Source organism: Dermacentor silvarum, chromosome 10 (genome assembly GCF_013339745.2).
Source record: "Dermacentor silvarum isolate Dsil-2018 chromosome 10, BIME_Dsil_1.4, whole genome shotgun sequence".
NCBI classification, from domain to species: Eukaryota; Metazoa; Arthropoda; class Arachnida; order Ixodida; family Ixodidae; genus Dermacentor; species Dermacentor silvarum.
In genome coordinates, this window is record NC_051163.1 from 57366063 (window position 1) to 57377457 (window position 11395).

An 11395-nucleotide genomic window follows, 5' to 3' on the forward strand; every position below is an offset into this window, starting at 1 on the left:
TCAAGCTAAAGTTATGTTTTGCATAATATGCAAGATACAATCTAATAATAACAAAAATAATGCAGAAACGCCACTGGAGTTGTCAAGTATGCGTAATCATACCCCCAAATTTCAGTTGACCCACTCCCAAACTTAAGTAGGCCCACCCCCAAATTCAGGTTGGCTCACCCGGAGCTTTCAACTTGGCCCACTTCCAAATTTAAGTTAGCCTATGCGCAAATTTCGGATTGGCCCAGCCCCAAATTTCAGTTGGCCCACCCCATGCATTTTCCCCATGCTTCCCTATGCCTTTTCTATGGAGCCCTATCGGTATTCTCTATGGGTATTCATCGTGATGATTCTTTTTTTATTATTGTTCCTTCTCGCTCATAAAGCAACCAATCATCTACATTTTACACTAGTACAACGATTACATGTCTTTGCAAATTATGCATTTTTGTGCAGATACAAGGCATTATACTTTTCGAGTGACGAGGCGGGCGTACGTGCCAAAGAATGCTTACGCATTAATAACGCCGAGAGGTATGGTCAGCCTTCGCCTTAAACCTTGTAGTTTTCGAGCTGCAGCCACGACGGTGAATGAACTGGGCAACTTCACCGAGGGAAACGTGCAATGGTGTCTGACTAGTCACTACTTTTCCGAGTTATTCGATGTAACTATGTACCGGCATAATGTTTTCATAGAAACAAGAACTAATACTAGAGTGCAAATACAAACAGAAAAATGCACACAAATTTGGGGAAATAAAAATCTATAAATTTTAACCGGAATTATAAGTGACCAAGCATAAATGTAAAGTGTATGACGGAAAAGCCGATGCCATAGATGTCTCAAAGACATCTGCATTTCTCCCTTCATAGCCCTGTCTAGAGCCAAAGCACGCTCACGGCAAGCTGGACATTCTATATTCCGGCGTTATTGTAGGACCACGACACCCTTTAAGAAACCGATTAAACCGATTAAAAGTGGTAAATCGATTAGACAGCCGAACAATTTCAGAGAAAGATTCTTGGACCATGGTCCCACGCGTCGCAGGCTTACAAAACGACGCCGGCATTGCTACGATTCATGAAATCGACTGGTCTCAGTGACCGATTGTCGAGTGTTGGACAACCGCACGTGTTCACACTAAGAGCACCTTCTTCCCTCTCTCTCTCTCTCTCCATTTTTCATCCCTTTAAATCTATTTCCCGTGTAGGGTAGCAAACCGGACGTGCGCCTGGTTGACCTTTCCTTTCTTTCCCTCCTCTTCCTCCTCCTCCACGTAGATGATGGTGTCAAGCATGCTTCTCATAGTTTTGTATAAAACCCTGTGTTCGAAAGTTCGTAGCCATCGTCCTGATCACAAAAAAAAAAGAATTTTTGGCTTGGGGCAATAAATGGTGACGATATTCGAATTGATACGGTGATCTGCTGGTTCGATTAATGCTAGACTATGACGAAACGGCAATGCGTTTAGCTATAAATCTATACGTATAGCAGCACAACGTATTTCAACCGTATACATTTAAAATATACTTACAGTGTGTTCGGGCTCACAATATTATTTCTCCAGGAGAATAGCGCCTTTTATAGATGCATAAGAGAATACGCAGAACGCAACCTTCACGTATTTGTGCTTTACTGTTGAATAAAAAAAAGCGCCTGACGTCATAATGCAACTGACCACTATTTTGGGAGAGAGGGTCACCTTTGCAAAGAACTCACAGCTGATACAGAGCTGAAAGTTCACCGGAAAAACACTCACTGAATCTTTCACGACATCGAAAAAAGCTACAGTTCCGCCTGTAATGTCAAGCATTGACGCGATAGCTGGCACAAGATTTTGTTGTTGTTTTTTTTTTTGTAGATCGATGACGCGACTGTTTTGGTGCATTTTAAAAATGATGATCGCCCGTATACCACTCACAAGTTGCCCAAAGAGTGCAGTGTTCTCATCGAAACCGGCTCACTCGAAGCGGTCACCCTGTCTACAACCCTAGATCGGCTCCCGAAGAGTGGGCCCATCGGCTAGGCCTAAGATGGCTGCGAAGCGCTTTGTCTGCAGGAAACAACTGACAGCAGCAGCGTCGGAACTGTTGGCTTTACCTCCAGCACCAGGCTTCTGCGCGTTGTCAAGGATTCCGGGCACTTCGCCGAGCCACCAATTAAGCTGCACTGGAGCTTCAGCTGGCTCCATTAGCCGGTCACAGCAGCAGAAGAGACTCTCAAGAAAAAGACAAAAGACATGGACTTCCAATCCTGTACGGCTACTGTATGCCAACTATTCCAGAGCACGTATGATGCAGACACCAGACGCCGGTCCAGACACTCCATGAGTGAAAAAAAAATCGGCAGAACACATACGATGACTTTCGAAAGCAATGCGTTTAGCATTGGATCAGTATAGCGCTACAACGTATTTTCACCGTCGAAACGAGTTATGTAGGTAGGGCGTCCTAAATGCATGAGACACCGGTGCATGCAAACGATGAGAAGTCACGTGGCAACTGGGCTCCTCTCTCGCGCGTCTTTCCGGACACGCCACGAATGCACGCAAAGTGCCTCGTGCGGCCAGTTGTGCGGCAATTTTGCGTGAATTCGCGGGCTTTTTGTCGTTTCTTCACTCGATCCCCGTCTGTGTGCGCTGTTAAGATGCCTAGTTTGAGTTGAAGCAAGACGCAGCGCGAAGGGAAATAACTCACTGCTGCTGCCGCTCTTCATCCCGACAGCGTTGTGACAGCGAGTGTCTGCACTCATCGAGTGAGCTGCGTTCGTGTTTGCTTGTGCGCGCGTGACACCGTGGCTTGTTGATTTAGTTCGTCATCGAATGTTTTACAGCAGTAAAACTACTACCCTTACTGCGTATAGCTGTGTAATAATTTCTTATCGCGATCGATGCTTCACTTTCCGGGCGAAACTGCGACTATTTCGCTATCGGGATCGATGTTTTGCCTTTCAAGCAAAACTGCGGCATTTTCTTCTATCATCTATAACTTATATAAATATACCTTTCTCCATGCTAATGGCAGATGCTAAGCAACCGACACTGTACTAAAAACAATGATGCTGACCTTTAGCAATTAAGCTAAGAGAGGTGAAAAGGCAAGTTGAATAGTTCATTGTGCCTTCATGTATGGCCCAATGCCTTGCGCTCGGCTTTTTGTTGTTTTTTTTTCTACTTTAGGAATACGTCCGTATAATGTATGCATCTGGGTACCCGCTCTAAAAGCTCCCCTATGACGTCGGCTTGACCTTCTAAAGCTGCCGCCTCGGTCGTCGACTAGGGGCAGCGGGCGTCTCTCCTGGCTTTTCAATTTCCTCAGACCATTCCATACTGTGCTTTCATTTGTGTGCGAAGTTTTTCTCGAAAGAAATCTCTCTCATCTTTCCCCTCTGGCCTATAGAATCGCGTGCGTCTTTACTGCACTTCATCTACTGAGATTCAGTCGGTTTGCCGCTGTTGGACATCGACGCAGCCCTAGCTGCTCAGCACTGTTCATGCTTGATTCTTCCATGTTCTTTTAGAACCTTCATTCCCACACCCGACATCCGTATTTTATTTGAAATTCATCGTTGTTCTTTTCGATGGGGGGAGGGGGGGAAGGGGGAGGGGGGAGGGGGAGGGGGGTGCATTGTGTTTCAGTGTCGATAATATAAGCAGTGAAATGTAGGCCACCGCAATGTCCATACAATATTAGGTAGTAAGACGCTCTACGTACGCTATTTTTCGGAAATATGCCCAGCCAGCTTATACAGAGTTCCGACGCGGTCCGCAGGAAGGGGCAGGATTTAGTTTTTTTTGTGGTTGACGACTATAAGAAAGTAATCAATCGCATAGCGGTTACGAATCGCCTTCCATTTTGTGCCCAGTAGAAGTAAAGCAGAACTTATGGCCAAGACTGAAGAGAAATATGAAGTCCAGAGTACCGTGTCTTGATGCGCTGCGTTCTTCCCAATTCATATTTTTTCTGTGACATTCGTGGCTTCTTCATCTTTTAAACCTTCTAGATGTTCTGCCTCACTCAGTGCCGCGAGACGGTCCCTAGAAATGACACCCGCAACGGTGGTGTTTATTGTGCGGTGGTGAGACACGGTAACCGGAAGGACCCCGGTATGATAGCAGGTTATCCTACTGCTCCTTATCGCATAGTTCTAAAAGAAGACCACCGCTTGCCACGTTCGTAGCTTTATACCCTGCCCCGCCCCCCTCCCCAGTCAAGCATTTTGCAATAACAAAAAGTGAGATCAATGTCACTGTGCATTCTGTTGTTGTTTTTGTCACTATTGGTACATTTTACTGGTTTTTACAGCTCTTCAACTCGGTTTGCGGCGGAGGTGGGAGCCAGAGAAATGATGCCCGAGCCCAACGTTCAGCTGCTGCCAGAGCAGTCACAGGATACACGCGATTGGCATTCGATCTCGGTCGTGCTTCCAGCTCGAAGGTGATAGCGCTTCTGAGCGTCCCGGTTGAAACATGCGAGCGTGCTCCAAGCGCTCGATTTCGACCATCTAATGTAAAAGCGCGCCACCATAGCACTCTATAGCGCTCGAAAGGGACCAGTGGAATTTTTCACATAAATATCGTGGTTACAACGAACGATTTCGTTTCGATGTCGAAAAACCTTACATTTCTTCGGTGCGCACTCTTTCCTGAGAGCGATCGATTCGAAAAACCAGGGGAAATTAACACATGTAAAAACGTGGCTGTAATACCATAGTTCCACTACGTTTTATACGGGTTAAGGAAACTGGAGTCAAAGTTTGAAGTGAGTAGCATTTTGGGCAAAGAAGAAATCTTAGCGTCATTTGCCCTGCAGTTCAGAAACATGCCCTTTTCAAGGGACGTTCAGTCAGTGACGTGTGAAAAGACAGTTTGAAATTTGTGCCTTGCAAACGTGACGTCCTTTAATAGATACCATTTTCTTGCGACACAAAAGTTCCCTGGAGGCGTTTGCGTATTCCTACCTATCACTTCACAACCATGATTGCGGCTGCAAGCCAGTTTCTTAAGACACAACGCCGTTATTTAAACATCGGGATAATACGTCCATGTAGGTTATGAAGGCCTTCTACATAAAAAATGCCGCAGTTTCGCCCAAAAGGCGAAGCATCGATTGCGATAGTAAATTAGTAGGGAGCTATTCGGAGTAGGGATAGTAGTTTTATCGGCTGCATAAACTTGGACACATTGGCTTACCAACTGAATTGACAATCGTGGTGTCGGAGCGCACAAGCAAACATGAATAGATCACACTGAATGACCGCAGCCAACGACTATCAAAACGCTGGTAGCAAGCGCAGGTTCGCGCGGTCTATCGCTTCAACGGAAACTGAGCGGCGAATACACAGCGCATACAAAGGTCAGAGCCGTGTGGAGATAAGAGACGGTGCGGGCGAGCGGCACCGCCGGGCAAAGGGCAGAGGAGAAGCTGCCCCCCCCCTCCCCCCCTATTCCCGTTTCTTGCTTTCGCGTGGGAGATTGAGTGGCAAGATACGCTTTTGGTGCCGGAGCACAGCGCCGCCCCGCCTCCCTCCCTCCCATACCCCTACGGCCTTTCGCGCGACGGTCGCGTTTGCTTTCCACCGTGCGTTCGCTCTCCGTGATAGCGCGCGTCCCCCGCGCGCTTTCGCTCGCGCATACGGCGCGCGGCGACGATTTTATCGCCCTTGGAATCTATACGGAACCTCACGGCGACGGCGAAAACGACGGCGACGCCGACGGCAGAAATCCGGTTGAAGTGTCCATATAATTGCTATCGCAATAAAAAGTCGTCTTGGGCAGCTAGGCACAAGGTCGCGAGATCAAATCCCGGCCATGGCGGCCGCATTTCTATGGGGGCGAAATTCGAAAACACCCGGTGTACTTAGATTTAGGTGCAAGTTAAGGAACCCCAGGTGGGCAAAATAGTTCCGGAGTCTCTCACTACGGCGCACCTCATAATCAAACCCCATAATTTTTAAACATAGAAAAGACGGGTTCCACTTATGTCAGGCAGTCATCACTATCGTTGCTGAAGTACAAAACATATTCGCTAGATTTGTGTTGATGGCACGCACGTCTTTGGCTTGTTCGAATCAAGTGTAGTACCTACTTAACCTGCAGTCACCATTGCTGTCTGCCTGGTTCCGTAAATATTATCGGCCTTGCCTTTCTTAACGCTGGGTTTACACTGGGAATCAAGTGATGTGATCAGTGTTATATTTCTTTGCCACAATAAGCTTTCAGTCGTCGCGGGTTTTGTAGTCTCGCTGTCTTCGTCTTCGTTCCATGCACTACCCCTAACCATGAGTTACTTAGTATTAATTAGTAGATTCATTTCGATTTCCCAAAAAGTAATTTCTGCCTTTTGGAGTAAACCAGCTTACAGAGTAAAACTTTACTACCTTTCACAGGCGAGTTTTGAAAAATATGTGCTCTGTACCCGATGTCCTTACAATCAGTGCGGAGAGGCGACATATCAAAGAAATGGACAGGGGTAGGGGTTATCACATAATAGAATATTCAGCTCACTATCTCAGCTGTCCGAGCTTATTGCTTTTCAGCGTGGCCATATAGAAAAAGGCTTGTCTTCGTAATAATGCAGAACAATATCTTTCTTTCATTTCCGCAAGCATCGCTTCCTTTGTGTGCCGATGTAGCAGGACAACCGCGCAAGGCGCATGAGGGACAACTTCACGTGATACGTGGTCTGTCATAACTAACTGTATTGTAATTAACTGGGCCTTAATTAACCTCGCATATTAATTAACACCAATGGTCGTAGGTTCGACTTCCACCAAAGGTCGAGGTTTCGACTATCACCAAAGGTGGGTTCGACTCCCATCAATTTTGGTGCCATTGAATTTTGGAGCTCCAGTGCCCTAATTAAACCTACCTTAGTTGTGCATTAATTACCTTCGCATTAAATAGCAGAGAAGGTCGTGGGTTTGACTCCCACTAATGGCCGCAGGTTCGACTCCATCAACATTGGTGCCACTAAAGTTTGGTGCCCGAGTGCCTTAATTACCTCTACCTCAATTATTTGTATCTTAATTAACGTAGCCATAATTAAAACGAAAGCTCGTGAGTTCGACTCCCACCAAAGGTCCACGATTCGACTCCGACCAAAGGTCGTGGGTGTGAGTGCTAATTTAACTCTATCTTAATTAACCGTGCCTTAAATTAACTTCGCATTAACTAACACTGATGGTCGTGGGTTTCGGTGCCACTTTTTGGTGGTACAGAACTTTGGTGTCACAACGCCGGACTACGGATTTTTAGACCCACGAGCCCCCTAAGGCTTTCGCCTTAATAAACTTGTTGCGCTCGATGATGCACACGCGACGCATGACGACAAAGGAATTGTGACGACAGAACGCATCCCCGTCGTCACGAAGACGATTGGTTTACGATGACGGAACGACGGCGATGGAATGGTGATGACCACAATGACAACGACATGACGGCACCGGAATCAGGGCAAAAAGAGGACAATGCATCGACCACGATGGCGTGCCGAAGGTGCAATGATGACAATGGCACGACGGCTGCTACAATGTGACGACGACGGCACGACGACCATGGAACAAGGACGCTGGAGAAGATGACGATCGTATGACGATGATGTGAAACGAGATGACGACGCCTTGATGCGGATGTTAGAATGATGCCGATGGCATGACGGTGTGGCGAAGGGAGTTATGGATCTAGAATGACTACGACGGCATGACAGTATAATGATGCCAAAGAGATTACAAATGGTATGACGTCACCAGCATGACGACAATGGGAATTACTACGACAACATGAGAACGACGGCGTGGTGATGTTGCAATTCCCTTCCGCCGCCTACGTATGTCACCTGGCGCCGCGGGCCCGCCTCGATTTGTACTGTATCCGGTGTTTGCACTACGCCCGGTATACCTGCGAATCGTAAAAAACCATAACCAGGAGCCAGCAGGGATGGCAATGATACGCCGCCGTCGTCACGCTGTCGACATGTCATCTTCGTCCTCTTTGTCCATGGTATATGTGTGCGTTTTCATATGGGATAATAATTATCGCACATAATAACAGTAACGACGTAACTCCGCAAGCCATAAACAAGAGCACCTGGAGCACACAAAATTCAAGTTAGTACGCAAGGCACCATTCACAAAATGCTTAGGGAAGCCTAACTGTGGCCGAATGTCCTGGAGGACCTCACCTTTTGCATAACCGACAAGTGCGCGAATTCATCGCTGCAGTGCCTGCATCAAACAGAGCTCCGTGCATATATTTGATGCCTCCTGCTAATTTTTTTCTTTCGTGCATATGACTCCGATGTTCCCCCGACAAGTCAGGGCTCCTCCTATACCGCCACACGCTCCGTGGAAGCCCACCACTAGGATCTACGCACAAACGCCACTACGAGGAAATCCAACTCCACGTGAGGGATGCTGGAACCATAACCGTGGTCTCCACCGTGTGGGTCCTCTGCATGGCCATAGAAGCCAACGGCGCCAACTCAACGGCTATATTCAAGCTCCTCCGACAGACGGCCAATACGTCGCGGCTGCTGAAACGGGTGACCAACCGGCGACAAGCAATGAAGGAAGAAAGCGTCATCCGCCTCGTTCACTCGTTCGTCATCTGTCACATCACGTACGTCGCCGCCTTCCATAATTGGCACAAAGCAGAAAAGACTAAATTGGACATCATTATACGCGGCGCTTACAAGCTAGCCTTAGGACTGCCAAACAACACCAGCACTGAACTTCTACTCCAATTAGGACTCCATAACACCCTCGACGAATTAATCGAAGCACAGCGTCGGTCTCATCTGGAGCGTCTCACCCTCACAGAAACGGGCCGGCACATCCTAACTAAAGTCGGAGGACCTCTTGACCTCCGGACACTGTCGGAGGACCTCTTGCTAGGCACAGGGCCACAGAGTTGGCAGACGATAGAGGCAATGCGTGCTTTTGCCCGCTTCTTAGGCGACACGGGCCTGGGACTCACGCTTGTGATAACATTTATGCAATGTGTCCTTTCACCTAGTTCCTCCCATTATCATCCCCCATTGTGACCCTCTTTCTTCCCCTATTCCCCTTCCCTTACGTAGAGTAGCAGGCCAGATGCTCCATTTTCCGGCCGACCGCTCTACATTTTCTAATCATTAAACTACTTCTTCTTCGGCATCACCTACCACCGTCAACATGGAGACAAATACCCAATTCCACGCGGCATACAGACTTGGCTACATGCCGACCCTATCTCCAAAAACATGCACCGGACTACAATAAAGAACGTCGGAAGGCAAGGGCTGCCTCCCTCATTAAAGCCTATGGCGACACCACGGGCGTCACCTTCGTCAACGCAGCTGAATATCAAGACGGGCACCACTTCGCGGCGGCTACCACAGTAGGCGGCTCGCTCAAACATGCCGCCAGCATCGTAACCCAAAACGACGAGACGGCCGAGGAAGTGGCCATCGCCCTGGCCACCCTCGATCTGGACTGCCACACCATCGTGAGCGATTCCCACACGGCAATCAGCCATTACATCAAAGGTCATTTTCAAAACAAGCACTACGCATCCTACACCAAGCCACTCACTCACCTGAAAGCCAAATCACTCTCGTCTGGTTCCCAGCGCACGCCGGCGACGTACATCCGCACCTCACCAAGCTCAACGAGGTCGCTCACTCCGTAGCACGAGGCCTTGTCAGCCGTGCCGGAGACAGCGCAGGTGCACTCGCGGAACGCAATCGCCTCACCAGCTACAACGACCTTACGAAATCATTCTATCTCGAAAGAAGAACCTTCCCCATCCCTCATCACAAGCTAAATAGAGCACAGGCAACCACCCTTCACCTTGTTACAGACAAACACCTACCCCTCACTAACACGTTACCACAGGATCTACCCAGACACGTACCCTAGTAACACTTGCAATATCTGTACGACTCAGGCAGCTTCGCTTCACCACATACTATGGGAATGTAAAGACCAATATCCGACAATTAATATTGTGACCCTCTCGTCGAGATGGCACGCCGCCCTGCCCACCTCGACGACCAGCTCTAGGCTACCCAGCGAGCCTGCAAGGCGGCGAAGAGGCAAGACCTTGACGTCCCCACGTGGGAGGCCTAGGCCCAGCCAACTAAACTGCTGGTTTCAATAAAGGTTTGTTCCTCCTCCTCCTCCTCCTCCTCCTGCATATGTCTTGCGGCAAGTCCGCCGAAATGAAAGGAAATTCCTACTCAGACAAGCAGCTCAAGGATAACTAGATCAAAAATAAATCGACGTGCTGTTATTTTTCCTCCGCAACCGAAGTAGCCAAGAATCAATAAAATACCGCAGTTCCACCATAAAGTCCAAGCATTCACCGCGATAGCAAATTATTAGACAACTACACGAAGTAAGGCTCGTAGCTTTATAGGCCGTGCGAATTGTGGTAAATAATCGCTTACTAATTAAAATAACAAGCATAGTATTGCGCGCGCACATGCACACATGAACACCCGGTGAACGCAAGCACTGGCTCTATCAATGTTGGCGAGAAGAGCGCCGGCCGCTTGGCAGAAAGCGCTTCGTGCTGCCTCTCGCTTCAATGCAACCTCCAACAATAGGTACAAAGGAACAGAGCACACATGAAGCCACCAGCCATCTCTGCTCGCCCTTAACCTTTGTAGCCGCCGCAGATTACCTCCAAGATACGGCACACATTGGGCCGCGCATGCGCTCAACCTCGCGGACAACCGTGCAAGGACTAGATTGAAAACAGTTTCAAGGCTTATGCATAAACATGACACGCAGTTTAACGTTCCCGTATGCATTGAAAATATTCACGCCAAACTCACCGATGACAAGAAGATCCAATTAGTGTAGCTCAGCTTTATCTTCATGGCTCTGTGAAATGTGAGACAAGAACAAACACTGCTTTATTAAAGCGAAAGCCTTATACGTATGTCTCATTAGTCAGACGACCTTGAGCGAAAACACGTCGGCGACACGAAAGGTGCAAAAAAGGCTACGAACCCACGACCAATGGTGGGAGTCAAAACCCCAGCCTTTGGTGAGAGTCCAACCCAACACCATTGGTGGTAATTAAGGCGAAGTTAATTAGGGCACAGTAATTAAGACATAGTTAATTAAGGAACTCAAATCCACGACTTTGGCGAATTAAGAAGGGATGACTAAGCGAAGTAGACTAAGCGAAGTAGGCTAAGCGAATTAAGGGCGATGTGTACGTCATGTATCCATCTTTCATGCATTGGCACTTGGGTTTTCGCATTCAAGTCGTCTTAGGGATAACATAAGAAACCCTGTGAATTTTTAATGATTTATTCCTCTCTTGTCGCCCCACTTTTTTTATGCTAGCTAAAAGGCATACGCTTTGAATTTGCAAAACTAACTTCCGAGCCAGTCTCCTGTTGCTGTATATCACAG

At 47.9% G+C, this 11395-nt stretch overlaps 1 long non-coding RNA gene across 1 annotated transcript in view; it reads right to left on the reverse strand.

Annotated features, from left to right (window-relative positions):
* LOC125940618 (uncharacterized) overlaps positions 1-10859 on the reverse strand; it is a 30796-nt gene extending 19937 nt beyond the window's left edge. Inside the window, exon 1 of the long non-coding RNA XR_007463812.1 lies at positions 10807-10859. This is a non-coding gene — a long non-coding RNA (uncharacterized LOC125940618). The remainder of the gene's footprint in view (positions 1-10806) is intronic.
* Between the last annotated feature and the right edge of the window lie 536 nt (positions 10860-11395).